We start from the raw sequence: 15,310 nt of genomic DNA on the forward strand, positions 1-15,310 counted from the left end.
TTCAGCAAAAAAATTCTATTTTGTTTTTTATAATAAAAGCAACTGGAGCGGAGGGAGGCTGAGAACCTGAATGGGGAGGGGGGGGCTTAGGGCTGTGAGTGGCACATGGTATGGATGGAAGTGCCACCTCGCATCCAGGGACCTTGATGAACTCAGTATTAGGTAGGGCTTCAGCGGGGTCAGGGATGGCAGAGGGAGCAGAATTGAGGGGAGCAGGAGCGGGAAGAGTGGGAGTGGGGAAAGCAGAAGCGGGGACAGGAACCAGGTATGCCATCACTTCCCAGATGGTGGTCCCACATGCTATTGCACCACTCGGCGTCATCGCGGACCTTTTGGGCCAAGGTCTGCTGCATGTCACGCAGGACTACAATGTTCTCTCTCATGAGATCCTGGTGGACCCTCTAGTTCTTGCGGCTCCCCTGGCTTCGGTCGCATGCCTGGGATGGTGTGGATCACCCCTCAGAGACAGCTGGTCTGGCTGAGGAGGACAAGAGGGAGAGGCGGTCAGTCATCCATGCAGACACTGTCTCTGAGGCTGTGCCCTCCTCTGTGAGCAGCTAGCAACTGTCCTTAGAATAGGGGACAGTGATGTCCTGAGAGCAAGACCTCATGTGGCATGCACAGGTGCCCTGAGGTGCCCAGGGGACCATCCTGCCCACTTCCCCTCCCCCATGGACAAGCAGGCCACGGAAGTGTCCAGCCACAGTGGGATCCCATGTGCAGGAGACGGGCCTGGAGCGGCCCTGGGGCTCACACTCTTTCGGAAAAGGTGTTTTTCCTCGTAGAACGAGGTTTACCAATGTTGGAAAAACCCCTGCGTTCTTTCGATTTTCTTTTGAAAGAACGCAATTGAAGTGTGGATGTAGGTGAAGTTTTTTCAGAAAAATGGCCGTTTTTCCAAAAAAAAAAAAAAAAAACCCTGCAATCTAGATGCACCCTTAGGATCTGGACAATCCTGTATTGAGCAGGGGGCAAGATTCTTGAAAAAGTTTGGAAAGCAGAGTCGTGATTCTACAAGGAGCAACACAAAATTGGATCTAATAGAGCTCTAAACAGGAACAGACGTCTAACTGCATGAAGCTCTTTGTCATATTGAGGTTTAAGGCATGGGTATAATATCCTAACATAAAAATAAACAATTTAGAATGTTAACCCGAAGGGCAACAATCTCCAAATGTAATGTACCCAATTGTAATAAGCAACTACATCAGAGGAATTTAGAAACATTAAATATTAGGTTCGCAGCCAAATGTTCTTCCTATTAACAATAAAAATGTGAAAAGGGAAATATGAAATAATATTGACAGTATTGTTATAAAGAGAATATTGGTTTTTTAAAAATTCTTAAGCTATTAGCCTCGCTTTAAAACACTTGTGAAAGGATTAAATAATAGTTATAGAAATCCAACATACCAGTTTAAGTCCTTATCATGCAAGCACTTACTCACGTGCTTAACTTTCATTCCCATTTACTCTGGACCTTAATGCCTCTTCTTTCCTTCCTTTTAGATCAATGAGTCATCTGGGTTGTGGAGCTACAAAAAATGCAAAATTTATCTTTCTTAGGGTGATTTCAGTCACATCCCAGGACTGTTTTCCATCACTTGGGTACATAGCCTGAGGCTATGAAAACTATATTTAAAATACAAAATTGAGTTAACTGGTTGTGCACCAGTGCTAAGGATTTATGCTAAACAATTTGCTCCACCTTGCATTTAACTGTGACACTCAGGGCACATCTACAAAACAGGGCTAATGCTGAAATAAGCTACATAACATGTCAATTGCGTAACTTAAGTCAAAATAGCTTATTTTGGTTTTTGGCGCTGTCTATACAGCAGGAAGTTCATGGTAGAGCACTTCTCCTTCAATTTCCCTTACTCCTTGTAAAATGAGGGTTACAGAGTGAGAGTAAGAACTCCTCCAGCTTGCCATTATTTTGATAGTATGTTGAAATAACTGCCTGTAGTGTAGACGCGGCCTATGTTATTTCGGAATAACGCCAATTATTATGAAATAACACAGCTGTGTAGACATACCCTTGGAGTATCTTTTACAGACCAAAAGAAAAACTCTCTTTCTCAAAAGCTTGTCTCTTTCAGTAACAGAAGTTGGTCCAGTAAAAGAGATTACTTCTCCTCCCACCTTTTCTTTCTAATACAGTATCCTGGGACTGGAACCAACATGGCTACAATTACACTGTATACCTCCAACAATAACATTAAAAAATAGCAATTTAAAATAAAAGCTTGTATTGTCAAAGGTCAAAGAAGTATCTCTAGTCCTATTCTTGCAATTATTAAGATGGTCCCATGTTTTCTTGCAGATCCCTGTTAATTTCAATGAGACTTTAACGTAAATCTTTATTAATAAAAATTAATATTTGAAAATATAATTAGATAATATTTCACTAATGAAGAAAAACTAAAACACCAGATGGAGAAGAATAAAGCAACAAAATATAAAAGAGATGAACAAAGGACCACAACAACTGAACAACAGCACCCCATGTACTCCAGGGATGAATTTGGCTTACTATTTCACACTCATCCAATTTTAAATATATGATAAACTATATACTCATGTTATTTTAATGCTTGAACGACATCTATTCCAACTACCTTTTCTTTAAAAAGGTGTCCAAATTCATTCAAATTTGTCTTCTATGATTATTTTATCTTATTGTTTAAAATCCTTCCTCAGGTTACAAAACCAGATACTTTTTTATTCTTAGTAGTTTCTACTGCCATCTAATTACTCTTCAGACAATTAAAGTACCATACTAACTTTGTTCCTTTTCAGATTTGCATCATGAAGTATGTTGCTCAGATAAATGTATAAATGTTTGAAAGGACTGAATGGAAACGAAGTGAGTGATTATAGTTTAGTCTCTGTGACTGATTCAGGTCTTAGCTGAGCCTCTCATGAGACTGTCAACCAGGGTGCCAAGTATGTTGGTTGTTCTGTGGGATAGGCATTTGTTTACTGGTGGTTAGACTGAGAATACCAACTCATTACATGCAGGTCACTGAACAGCCTTGAAATGCTATCATGCTGGCTCTGAAAAGTCTACTCCTCCCAACCAGAATATTTTTTAGCACGTCTCCATCACAGTTATCTAACGTGAATAAGAAGGGAGATTAGGATTTCAGCATTTATATTGCAGCCAACAAATAATTCGCTTTTTAAAAGGAAACCAGAGATTAACATTTATAAAGAGGCATATATAAGCAAGGCAAGTATGTGATTACACAACACGCACATCACATGATTTATTGGATTTTGCCATTAAAAACAAACAAAAAAATCACACAGTAAAGGTGGAATTTCAAAAATTCCTCATTTGAACAGAAAAAAAATCTGTATAATAAAAAAAAATGAGAATTTATTCATTGGTTGTTCATTTTTAACAACAAATTTTGTATAACTAAGGGGATAGGATCGTATAAGTGGTATAAAGATCCAATTCGTTTCTAATTTAGGTCAATGATAGACTTTCCATTGACTACAGTAGGAATCAGATCAAGCCCTAAAGATGTAGCAATTCACATTGGACTTTTTTAATTAGATTTTTATTCATTGTGCTGCAAAGTGTAATTGTAACTAGTTAGACCCTAGCATCTGTGATGGGAGAGGAAGAGATAGAAAGTTATTCACATGAAGAATGTATTTTTATCAGTTTGGAAAGGGATGTGCCTTTATCAGTTATTAACCAAGTTTCTGAAGATTATCCTTATTGTTAGGTTTGCAAAATATCCTTTCAAATTAAACAAAGTGAGATAGTAGACTTTTATTTGTCTTCTATAGCACTAGGATGGTGGCTATGTCCTTTCAGATACTTTTTTTTCTCAGTTCCTTTAGTGTGGGTGGGTTATGGTCCTTGCAGGACCATAACAGTGCATGTTAAAAAATAGTGACTGATTTTATGACTGAAAGCCTGAAGTATAGTGAAACTCCATTGTTTTCATCCAGCCATCCCCTTGGATGTAAAATAACTGATTTTGTAATTCAGCATATATGGGGAGATATTTTGAAATTATATTCTGAAAGGTATTATATTCTGAAATGGTCATTAGCAATTTTCTTGTGTGGTCTGATTTTGGTAACCAGAAATCCTAGTACAGTACCAGGTTAAAAAGAAGAGACAATAATGTGCTACCATTCTGAGTTCCTGGCTTCTATAATGGCTGGTTGAAAATGGCGTAAATCCCATTTATAGAACCTTCCCCAAATCACATTATTTAAGGGTATTTATAATAGGTATAGTAATTGAAAGTTTCCTTGCCATCTATTGACAGAAGATAAGCATTGTGGCGAAACAGTGTTGCCAAGTGTAGTTGGAACAGCACTTTGCACACCTTGTATAATGCCAGTCTGTCTTTTCTTAAACTGATTTGGTCAGTGGAGCTGTGAATATAGGTGGGCTCAAATAACCTTTAGGTACCATAAGGTCTTAGAGATGTCTTTAAAGTCAGCATTTTAGTAAGGTTATCTCTTGGCAGCCTTTATAGATTAAATCCTGTTTATTTGGGAAGGGGGGGAGTATAGCTGTTGGAGTTGTTCTTTATATGCTATTTTATTTATTATTCTGCAATAGCTATGATGGTTAAGTTTTATAGAATTTAGGGGAAAAGCCATTTAAACCTAGGTATTGCCTATGTGCATTAATTTGAGGGTTTCTTGCATATTCCTTACTGGCAGTTCTTACTATAGGGATATTTATGGACCAGTGGAAGTCTAAAAAGAAGTACAATATTTCTGGTTTGTTTAGTATTTCTTTGTTTTTCCATGAGACACAATGCACATGTAAAAAGGAAAAATTAAACTTAAAAGTTGTTGTAATTTCTATAAATGCTGTTACAGGTGATGTTTTCTTGGCTCATGATTGCTTCAAGGATAATTTACTCAAATTCTTTCAGAAGCAGGTGCAAAATGCAATGTCACTGTACATAGACACCACATATAGGCAAGCTGTGCAAAATCTGGTACCATGCAGGGGTGTTAAAGCCAATTGCTTTTAGTTTGGTTATAGTTCACATTTTGATGTTTTATGATTTTAGCTAAAACTTTAAAATGTTACTAGTGATTTTTCCCATCTCAATTTCTGGGTGACCAGCTTGATACACCTTGAAGAACTGAGCACTCACTTTCTGAAAATCAGACCCCTTTAAAGTAATTCAACTTGAGCAACTCAGAATGAGACACCTAAAATTACTAACCACATTTGGAAATATTGTTTTTTAAATCTGCAAAAGAAATTATAGAAGAGTAAATGTTCTTCTCTATAGAGGTACTTAAGTGTAAGATAGACATATTTATCATCACAATTCTTTCTTCTTCCCACAGAAATAATTTATTTATTTCCTTGGCATCAGTGGCAATGACAGGCATACATTTTTACAATAGCTTGGGATATTGTTTTCTTTATAACAACAGTGGACTTTGATCCAGCAAGCTTACGCCCATCTGAAATATTACAGAAGTAGTTTTTACTCATAAGTGGGTGCTTAAAAATATTAAGAGGTGAATTTCACACTGTCCCTCTGAGGTAAAAAAGTGTTTTTCCAGTTTTACAAATGGTAAAGTTAAGTTACAGAAAATTTAAGTAACTTGCCTACAGTCACACAGTGAGTGTATGTCAGAGCCAAGATATCTTTCTTCTTCTTTCTTCTTCTTCATTTAAAAAAATGTGCATCTGTCTGTTCATCTGTCTGTGAGTCTGTTGTTTAAGAACTCTTCCTAAATGGTAAGAGTTAGGACCACCAAATTTGGTATGCAGCTTTCTCTTATCATAATGTAAAGCAAGGTAAGGATTTGGTTGTGCCAGGACAATGGGATGTGCCTGAAATTTGATTGTGTCTCATAAAATGGAAAGAGAAAGTTCTAGTAGGAAGGTCAGTTATACAGTTGAATGACCACAGGGAGGCAGCAAGGGGCTAGAGATGGGGATCAGGACCGCTATAACCCCATTGGGCCAGCAGGTGTCGGGGTGCAGAAAGGGACACGTGATTCACTATATATTTTAGAGAGTTTATGTGTCTATTTGTCTGTCTGTCCCCCATCCTGGGAATATGCTCACTGCAGTGGCCATGGACAGGCACTTCTCATCTGACCCCAAGCTGCTGCAGAGATAGAAGGCTGGGGTTATCCTATCTCCAGGGGCAGATGACCGTTTTGCGGGGCCCCGGGCAGCATAACTCTGCGGGGCCCCCCCTTTGCCACGGCGCATGCGCGGGGCTTTTTTAAGCGCGGGGTCCGGGGCGGCCGCCCCATTCGCCCTGCCCTATATCTGCCCCTGCCTATCTCCCTGGGACAGCCTGCATAATGAACCTCTCATCTCCAGCCCCACCCCAGAGCAATGATTTAAATGAAGAAAAACAAAACTTGAGTTAGAACCTGAGCAATGCCAGGTAAACCTTTGAGTAACCTATATCTCAAGACTCCAAGCCTTGTGCTTTAACCACAAGAGCCTCTTTTGTGATAAGAACACTATATTTCTTGTGCCCTTTGTATTTATAGTCTTTCATCAAGAAATCAGTCCATTGCCATTGTTTCTTTGTATTATAAGTAACAAATTTAAAAAAAATCAATTCTAAGCATCTCTTGAACAAGGAGTTGTGGCTAAGTAATCTGGGCGGTTAATTTAGAGCCTGGCGGCAGCTCTTATACACTCATAGACTCATAGACTTTAAGGTCAGAAGGGACCATTATGATCATCCAGTCTGACCCCCTGCACAGTGTAGGCCACAGAATCTCACCCACCCCTCCCAGAATAATCCTCTCACCTATATCTCAGAGACTGAAGCCTTCAAATACTTTGAAGACGCCAAGATGCAGAGAATCCTCTAGCTGTGATCTGTACCCCATGCTCTTGACTAGGGATCCCTGGTGAGGAGGAAGAAAGACAGGAAGTTTAATTTGGGAGGTCACCCTCCCTTGGTAAAATGAGGAGAGTGAGTAAAGAAATCCCCTTTTTCTGAGTGGGGAGTTCTTCCGAGGCAAGCACACAGACTTGGTTAGATGAGTTTGGGAGGGGTTGCCAACAATCCCCCCCTTTTTTTTCATTTCTGTGTAAGATTGGGAGTTGCTGAGTGTTGCAAAAAGCAGCTAGAATGGCGGTTGAGTACTAGAAACAAAATACAGGACTATGTAGCACTTTAAAGACTAACAAGATGGTTTATAAACCATCTTGTTAATCTTTAAAGTGCTACATAGTCCTGTATTTTGTTTCAGCTACACCAGACTAACACCGCTACATTTCTATCACTATTCTACATGTTGAGTACTACTAATTAATACATAATAATACAATATTATAATAATAATAAAATGTAATAATAATACAATAATAATACTAAATCCTGGGAAGAGAGGTGGGGTGGGGATGCTAAGAAAACAGCCCTGTAGAAAAACAGTTTCTTGCCATTTTAACCAGAAAGGACACTCTCTCAATGACTTAACCACCTGCATTCTTCTACAAAGACCTTTTACATCTGCACTTGAAAGGGAATCCTCTGAACTGTCATTCATGTTAAAATTTGACACTCTCCAAAAAGGAATGAACAAACACTCAAACTATCTTACCCATTACCAAGATAGCTTCCCCAATTATCACCTCTAATACCATTAACTCACAAACATCCCACTCTCCCCACCTCTAATATCATCAATTCACAGACACTTACCTTCCTTCCCCCCCCCCCCCCCCCCCGCATCCCGCTCCTGTTCTGAAATGTGATTTGTCCTTTTCATATATGTTCATTATTTTAATTGTATCCTTTGGTATATATGGTTGTGACTATTTTCTTCCACTATTTGATCTGAGGAAGTGGGTCTGGCCCACGAAAGCTCATCACCTAATAAACCATCTTGTTAGTCTTTAAAGTGCTACATTGTCCTGCATTTTGCTTCAGCTACCCCAGACTAACACGGCTACATTTCTAGCCCTGTAGTTCTGATGACTGTAGGATGCCCTCCTGGCTCTGAGAGCTGGGGCTGGGTGGGTTGCCTGGGCCTGTGGGGGCAATCCCAGAAAAGGGGGCGTGTAGGAGGGTGAAGTGGGGGGCGACCCCAATACTAGCAGGTTTGTTGGGGGGGGGGGGGCAGACGCTTGGAACCCGAGGCGGGCGGGGGAGCCCCCTTGGCGATGCGGGAGGAAAGCGGAGCGGCCGAGCGAGTCCTGGGGCGGCCCCCGAGCGCCAGGAGCCGGGGCCGGGCGGAGCGCGCTGAGTGTGACACGGCCGGCTGGGCCCGGAAGGAGCGAGCTGGGGGCGGAGCGGGGCCGAGCCGCTGGGGGGGGGGGCCGAGTCGGTGCCGGGCGAAGCGGGCAGCCTGGATCTCCGGTTCTTCACCAGCGGGTGAGTGAGCGGCCGGGGCCCTTCGTGTCCCCCCCCCCCGGCTCCCGTCCCTGCCATCTGGTGCCCCCCATAGCTTCCCCTTTGTACCTGCTGCTCCCCGCCTTTCCCGCTGACTCCCCGTATCCACTGCCCCCCCGTGCCCCCTACCCCCCACCTTGCCCTCTGTGAGCACTGCCCGTTACCCCCCACCTGAACCCTCTGCTCCCTTCCGCCGGCCTCTAATCGCTCCCCCCCCCTTGTAGCTTTCCTGCTGCTCCCTCTGGACCTTCTGTTCCACTGTCCCTCTGTTTCCCCACCCTCCCCTACATGCCTGCTGCCCCCCGTACCTCCCTCTGTGTACACTGTATCCTCACCTGTACCCTCCCGGCTGCCTTCCCCCACCTGCCCATCTGTACGCTCTGCCCCAGCCTGTACCTTCCTTACTGTCTTCCCCCTGTTCTGCCTGCCCATACTTTCCTCTTTGTTCCTTCTTTCCTCATCCATTCCATCCTGTCTCCAGTGTCTTCCTTTCTGCCCCCAAGTTCATTCCCCTCCATTTCCCCACCTGATTCCTGCACTTAACCCAGTATCTTCCATTCTGTTCCTACTTGTTCTCCCAAGATTTCAGCCTCTCACTATATCTTTTTCTCTACCACCTGTCTACAGAGCTTTTCTCTCCATGGAAACTACTCTGTCTGCTCTTCTTAGAGCTTGTAATTTTCTTTCCTTCATTGATCCCTTTTTATAATAATGCTGTCTCTTTCACTAGCACTGTGTAGGACTTATTCTCAGAGCATTTCATAAACACTAACTAATTCATTCACTCAACATCCCTGTTAGATACTTATGCAATTATTGTTCTCAATTTAAAGACAAGGAAACTGAAAGACTAAGACTGTGTCTACATTCCAGACCTTACAATGGCATAGGAACACCTCTGTAAGGTCTTCTATATAGTTGTTCTATGCTGATAGAGAGAGCTCTGCTGCTCACATAATTAATTCACCCCCAATGAAGGGCAGCAGCTGTCTTAGGGTACGTCTAGACTACATGCCTCTGTCGCCAGAGGCATGTAGATTAGGCTACCCGACAGAGTAAAATGAAGCGGCGATTTAAATAATCGCCGCTTCATTTAAATTTACATGGCTGCCGCGTTGAGCCGACAAACAGCTGATCAGCTGTTTGTCGGCTCAGCGCGATAGTCTGGACGCTCCCCTGCCGACATCAAAGGGAGCTGTCGACAACCCAGGTATGCCTCATCCCAGGAGGCATACCTGGGTTGTCGACAGCTCCCTTTGATGTCGGCAGGGGAGCGTCCAGACTATCGCGCTGAGCCGACAAACAGCTGATCAGCTGTTTGTCGGCTCAACGCGGCAGCCATGTAAATTTAAATGAAGCGGCGATTATTTAAATCGCCGCTTCATTTTACTCTGTCGGGTAGCCTAATCTACATGCCTCTGGCAACAGAGGCATGTAGTCTAGACGTACCCTTATTGGGAGAGTGTCTTCTGCTGACATTATACACACTGATGCTTCTGCTAGTGAAACTTGTATCAGTAAGGGAAGTATTTTTTCACACCTCTGACCAACAAAAGTTTTACTGACAAAAGTCCTGGTGTAGACATGGCTTAAGTGACTTGCCCAAGCTCATGTTGTGCGTTAATGCTAGGGCTGGGGATAGACGTGGCTCTCAGGCCTGTACTTCAGCCCCTAGAGATTGTGCTGCCTTCATTCTGTTTGCATGTGTTCATAAACATGGTTAAATGAACTGATGTCTTTTCTGCCATGGAAGCTCACAGCAGATGTTGGGATGGGGAATACATAGTGACAGTCTATTGGAGATTAGAGCCAGGGGAAAACAGACAGCTCATTAGAAGGAAGGTGCTGTATCCCTTCTGTGTTCACGGTTTTTGGAAATAGGGGCAATTGCAGTGGGTGGCCAGTATAATGACTATGACAGTATGCAATAAGAGGATTTTGCTTGATGTTACAGATTCAGTGTAGTTTCCAGAGAATTAACGATACAATTATGAAATATATTTATTAGTGATGTTAGATATACTTTATTTTAGTAATTGTGTAGCTGCAACATTTTTTAGTGGTTACTTGGTTATTAAAATGCTCGTCACTGAGGGCTGGGCTGGCAGCCAGTGAGCTACTGGCCCCACTCCTGGGGAGTCCCATCCCACGCCTCACTGCTGTCTCTGTATCAGTTTGACCAGCCTGCCGGTCCCAATTTAAAATGCAGAGCATGTGAGGGAGAGGGTGTTGTGGTTAACTGGACCTGTTAACCAATAAGTAATCACATATCGGTTAAACAGTTAGCCGGCTAGCTGCTAACATCCCTAATATTTATTATTATAGTAACACTGTTTAGCATCATAGCTGCAATATGCTAAGTGCTACACAACTACCGACTTCGATTCTGTAAGTGTTTCTGTGCAGGTGAACTTGCATTCCAGTCATGACTGTGTCTCCCTCTATTGACCCATGACTTGGATAATCCCACCCACACAGAGTCTATCATAGAAGTAGATATGGTCCTTGCCCAAAAAACTTAAGTATATTTTTAAAGAGTAGAATAACAAGAATTAGTCATGATTTTTTGGTGGGCGGGGGGCTAAGTTATTTTTCACTAGCTAGTGTGGTGTTAAACTCATAGGGGCAATCCACAATATCAGGAATAAGTCATTTTCCTAGTGGTTGTCAGCAAGTGATAGCCTCCTCCTTCCTCAGTCTTCCTTTAGTTGGTGTTGAAAACTTTTTAAGTGCTTGAATAGATAGGGCAAAAATGCTTTCAGCTAGCCATGGTGTCCAGCCAGTTCTGAATCCTATAGTGGCTACTGCTATAGCCAGGGCTTGACAAGCGGCGGTGAGCCCTGCTCGCCATCTGCATGGTTTGGCATGCTGTGCATGCACAGAATGTGCTGCACGTGTGCTGATCATGCTGCGGCGCCGTGCCAGGCTAAAATCTACTCACCACGGGCGAGTAGATTGCCCTAATTGTCGAGCCCTGGCTATAGCAAACTAGTCAAACTCAACCAGCCAAATAGCTGCATTATTCAAGCCAACTAGACACGTGGCTAGTGAACAGAAGAATGGCCATACTGGGTCAGACCAAAGGTCCATCCAGCCCAGTATCCTGTCTGCCAACAATGGCCAATGCCAGGTTTCCCAGAGACAGTGAATCAAACAGGTAATGATCAAGCAATCTCTCTCCTGCCATCCATCTCCACCCTCTGACAAACAGAGGCTAGGGACACCATTCCTTACCCATCCTGGCTAATAGCCATTAATGGACTTAACCTCTATGAGGTTGGACACCATCGAACTAGAAAAACTTGAAAAACAATGAATGGTCTAGCAGCACCTTAAAGACTAACAAAACATGTAGATGGTATCATGAGCTTTCGTGAGTACAACCCACTTCAGATGAACGTTTTTCAAGTTTTTCCAGTTGCAGACTAACTCGGCTACCCCTCTAAAGCTTTTGACCATGGAACTAGTAGTGCATGATGAAAGTGGTCTCAGCCATTCTTTTTGAAGTTGTGTTGAGAATCTGATTGAATCATAGAATATTAGGACTGGAAGGGACCTCGAGAGGTTATCGAGTCCAGTCCCCTGCCCTCAGGGCAGGACCAAATTCTGTCTAGACCATCCCTGATAGACATTTATCTAATCTACTCTTAAATATCTCCAGAGATGGGGATTCCACAATCTCCCTAGGCAATTTATTCCAGTGTTTGACCACCCTGACAGTTAGGAACTTTTTCCTAATGTCCAACCCAAGTTTAATTGAAGGGAAAGTATGACTCAATTGAATGTCCCCAGTAGTTTGGGATACAGATAAGTACCAGTCATTAACATTTTGTCAACATTTAATTTATACAGCTATCACTGAAAAAACTGTTAAAATGGCACTATTGGTATAAATATTGTGGTCAAATTCACTGGAATGATAATGACCTAGTAAGAAGTGATATAGTAGGAGTCACTCCCTATGAATTGTTTAGGCATGGCTTTCAATAAGCCCTGTTAAAAACGCGGTGTGACATCAGGCACATAAGATTCCTTTTTGGATTTCATAAGCTAGGACACGAGAACTCGGTTGCTTGTGTACATGTTTTGGTTTACACTAGAACATGTATTTTTTTAGAAGGAATCTGTTGGGAAAATATTAGTGATTTAAATAAAATCATATTACAAAATTTATAGAGGTTTTTTTTTAATTGGAACTAAAGATAACTCCTTAAAAAATGAAAAATATTGTTTTCTTATCAAATACACTATATAAGGAAGAATAGTTTATATAAAACCATTTTAATAAAACACCAGCAAGATTGTTGGCTTATTTTATTATGCTAACAATGTTCATTCAGTCTGTTCAAAGGAGTTATTTGACATTGTGAAATTTTGACAAAATATTTGATTACCTATTCAGGACTAGGAAAAAATATTTAAATAAAAGGAAGCGGGAACATTTGGAAGGGCAGGCTCAGTGCAAAGGATTGTATAATCACACAGAACTTCTGTTTGGCTTTGCTGCCTGTTGAATCTGACAGTAAAGTTTACTGAAAAGAAAATACCTTTTTAAAATAATAGATATGGGGCCATTTATGGGGGTTTTCCCTCTTGCTTTTGTGTTGTTGGACTAATAACAGAAAAATGCATCTTTCTTGCTATAAATACTAAGAGATAACAGCTATGAGTACTAGAAAGTGATGTGAATGTGACTAAGCAATCTTATGGTCCAAATGAAGTGTATTTAATTCATTTTAGAGGACTTTAATACCTCCACGTTATTTAAGTAAGTTATTTTGTTTCTGAAGTGTGTAACCAGCTCCCTTTGTAAACAGACTTGGAATTCATTACTGCATCATCCAAAATAGCTAAGTGACTGAAAACTGTGAGTCAGAATCCTTGTAGTAGTGATTCATTACTCTCTCTCTTCTCCTACATACCTGTTCTGGAATTCACTTTATTTTCCTTTCTGGGCATTATTGGAAAAGCATTCCAAAGAAAGGTCTTTCTAACTCAGAGATACTTTTCTTTTGTTTACCTGAATTGTATTAATCTGTAAGAGTACTATTTGGCAATTCCTTTTCAGTCCTGATTGTATTTCTCTTTGATGTCGATAGTCTTCAGTAGAGCATCAGTAAGTATTCATTTCCAGTGTACAAACTTTTTGAATTTATCTGCTATAGTTAATCTTGTTTTAGCATGGCATGTTGCATTGTTTTATTTGTTCTGAATATTCAGTTTAGAAAAAGAATAAAAATGTATTATCACAGCTAAGAGGGAAAAAGTTCGTAAAAATTAAAATTCCTAAGTAAACTATTTTTCATTTAAGAAAAGTAGTTATTGCAACAGGCCATACAATCTGTTTTAATTTCAAAGTACAACCTGAAAACAGTTCTTGCTACTTAGATAACTTCAGTTAGTGTATTTATTGTCCTTTAGGACAATAACATGACTGCTGCATCACCATTTTCACAGTCTTATTTTTTGATGTATTATTTGAAAGTTAAAGATTGTGCTCTGCTCAGTATGCAAGATTATAGAAAGATCTGTTGACTATATTCCTATGTAATGCCTCTTTATACAAAAACTAAGCATTATAATGATTATTTTGTATCTGATATTTACATGGCAAGGATTTGCAAACTTGTTAAAGCAGGGCTACTCAACTTTGGAATCCCTGGGGGCCACAGTGATACTCACAGCACATGCAAAGGGCTGCAACTTAAGTGTGGTTGCATATTCATGCAAATATATATGCAAATATATGCAAACAGCTTCTTTCACACAATGCCCTGACACTTCTGGCACCTCCTCCCTGGGGCCTAGACCCTGCACCTGTCTGTTCTAAGGATGTTAAGCATCAGGTAATTGACTATGCGATTAGTCAATGCATTTTTGCATCGACTATTCGATTAATGGAAAGAATGTCTCCGCCTTTGAAATGTAATAATGGCCGTAAAGCTGTTGCTACACTTCAAAGGTGAAAGCACTGAAGCCCGGGGTCAGCTGCGGACGCCCCCACTAACTCCGGGCTCCGTGCGGCTCTGCCCGGTGCTAGGCTCCCCTAGCACCATTCAAAAAGGCAGCGCCGCGCAGAGCAGCTGACCCTGGGCTCTGTGTGGTGCTGCCACTTTGAAGTACCCCTCTATCTGAGGGAGTGACTTCCTAAATAAATAGTGTTAAAAAAAGTTAATATGTCCTCCAACATTATCTTCCTTTGTTTAATAAAACACACAGTTATAGGGCTATATTGATGATAATATAAATCATTTTTGAGGTTCCACAAATATTTGCAAGAAAGCCATTCAAATGCATACAAATACGTTACTTGTTTCCTTTTTGAAGAGGCTTCCTTTTTCCCTACCTCAGAAGTATTCCTAAGGTGATTTATTTGACCAAAATGTGGTTTCCAGATTTGTTTTTTAAATGATCTGTACTAGTGCAGATGCATATCATCACTTCAAATATGGAGCTTTTTAAGATTTTATAAAATTAGATCAAATCTGAAATGAATTTGCATACCGCCTTAAAGTAGACTTTAAACATTTGTTTGCCAAGTTGTTTCTAGAAGACGCTGTTCCTGGAATTATTGAGGTTCAGAGTACACTGGTTAAAGTGCAGTCATGTTGGCTAGAGACCTGATTTCGCTAAGTTTTGATAACAGGCTCTCCAGGACCTGTGAAATGCACTTTTCAATTTATGCAAAGGGCATTTTACTTGAATAAAACTATTCATTTTTTACATGTGCTTGTTGTGATATGAAATAACAGTAAGTTTAATTTTAAATTAAGAACACAATCCACTATCCTAACAAAACATATTTTAAATTGCAATTTTAACAATATATTTAAAAGAACAACCACTATATTAACTAGCTTGTGAAGCATAACAGAATTGTTTATCTGTAACAAATTTATAATGATTGAGGGAAAGAAAATTTATTCTTTTCTGAT

General features: G+C 40.9%; 1 protein-coding gene and 1 long non-coding RNA gene across 5 annotated transcripts in view; one reads left to right on the top strand and one right to left on the bottom strand.

Moving 5' to 3' along the window:
* Positions 1 to 15,310, bottom strand: part of LOC102443955 (uncharacterized) — a 22,758-nt gene continuing 7,448 nt past the window's right edge. The window contains exons 1-4 of one of the 4 annotated variants that reach the window (XR_016346947.1): positions 8,772 to 8,854; positions 6,786 to 6,885; positions 1,449 to 1,535; positions 1 to 478 (exon numbers count right to left, since the gene is read on the bottom strand). This is a non-coding gene — a long non-coding RNA (uncharacterized LOC102443955). Of the gene's footprint in view, positions 479 to 1,444; positions 1,536 to 6,785; positions 8,062 to 8,771; positions 8,855 to 15,310 lie in introns of those variants that run through there. The other 3 variants (XR_016346948.1, XR_012896365.2, XR_331549.5) reach the window with 3 other exon arrangements.
* The window catches only part of SAR1B (secretion associated Ras related GTPase 1B), a 25,482-nt gene continuing 18,388 nt past the window's right edge, over positions 8,217 to 15,310 (top strand). The window contains exon 1 of the mRNA XM_075900397.2: positions 8,217 to 8,357. The gene's annotated coding sequence lies outside the window, so the exon portion shown is untranslated. The remainder of the gene's footprint in view (positions 8,358 to 15,310) is intronic.

This window comes from Pelodiscus sinensis, chromosome 16 (genome assembly GCF_052426305.1).
Source record: "Pelodiscus sinensis isolate ZL-2025 chromosome 16, ASM5242630v1, whole genome shotgun sequence".
Lineage (NCBI taxonomy): Eukaryota > Metazoa > Chordata > Testudines > Trionychidae > Pelodiscus > Pelodiscus sinensis.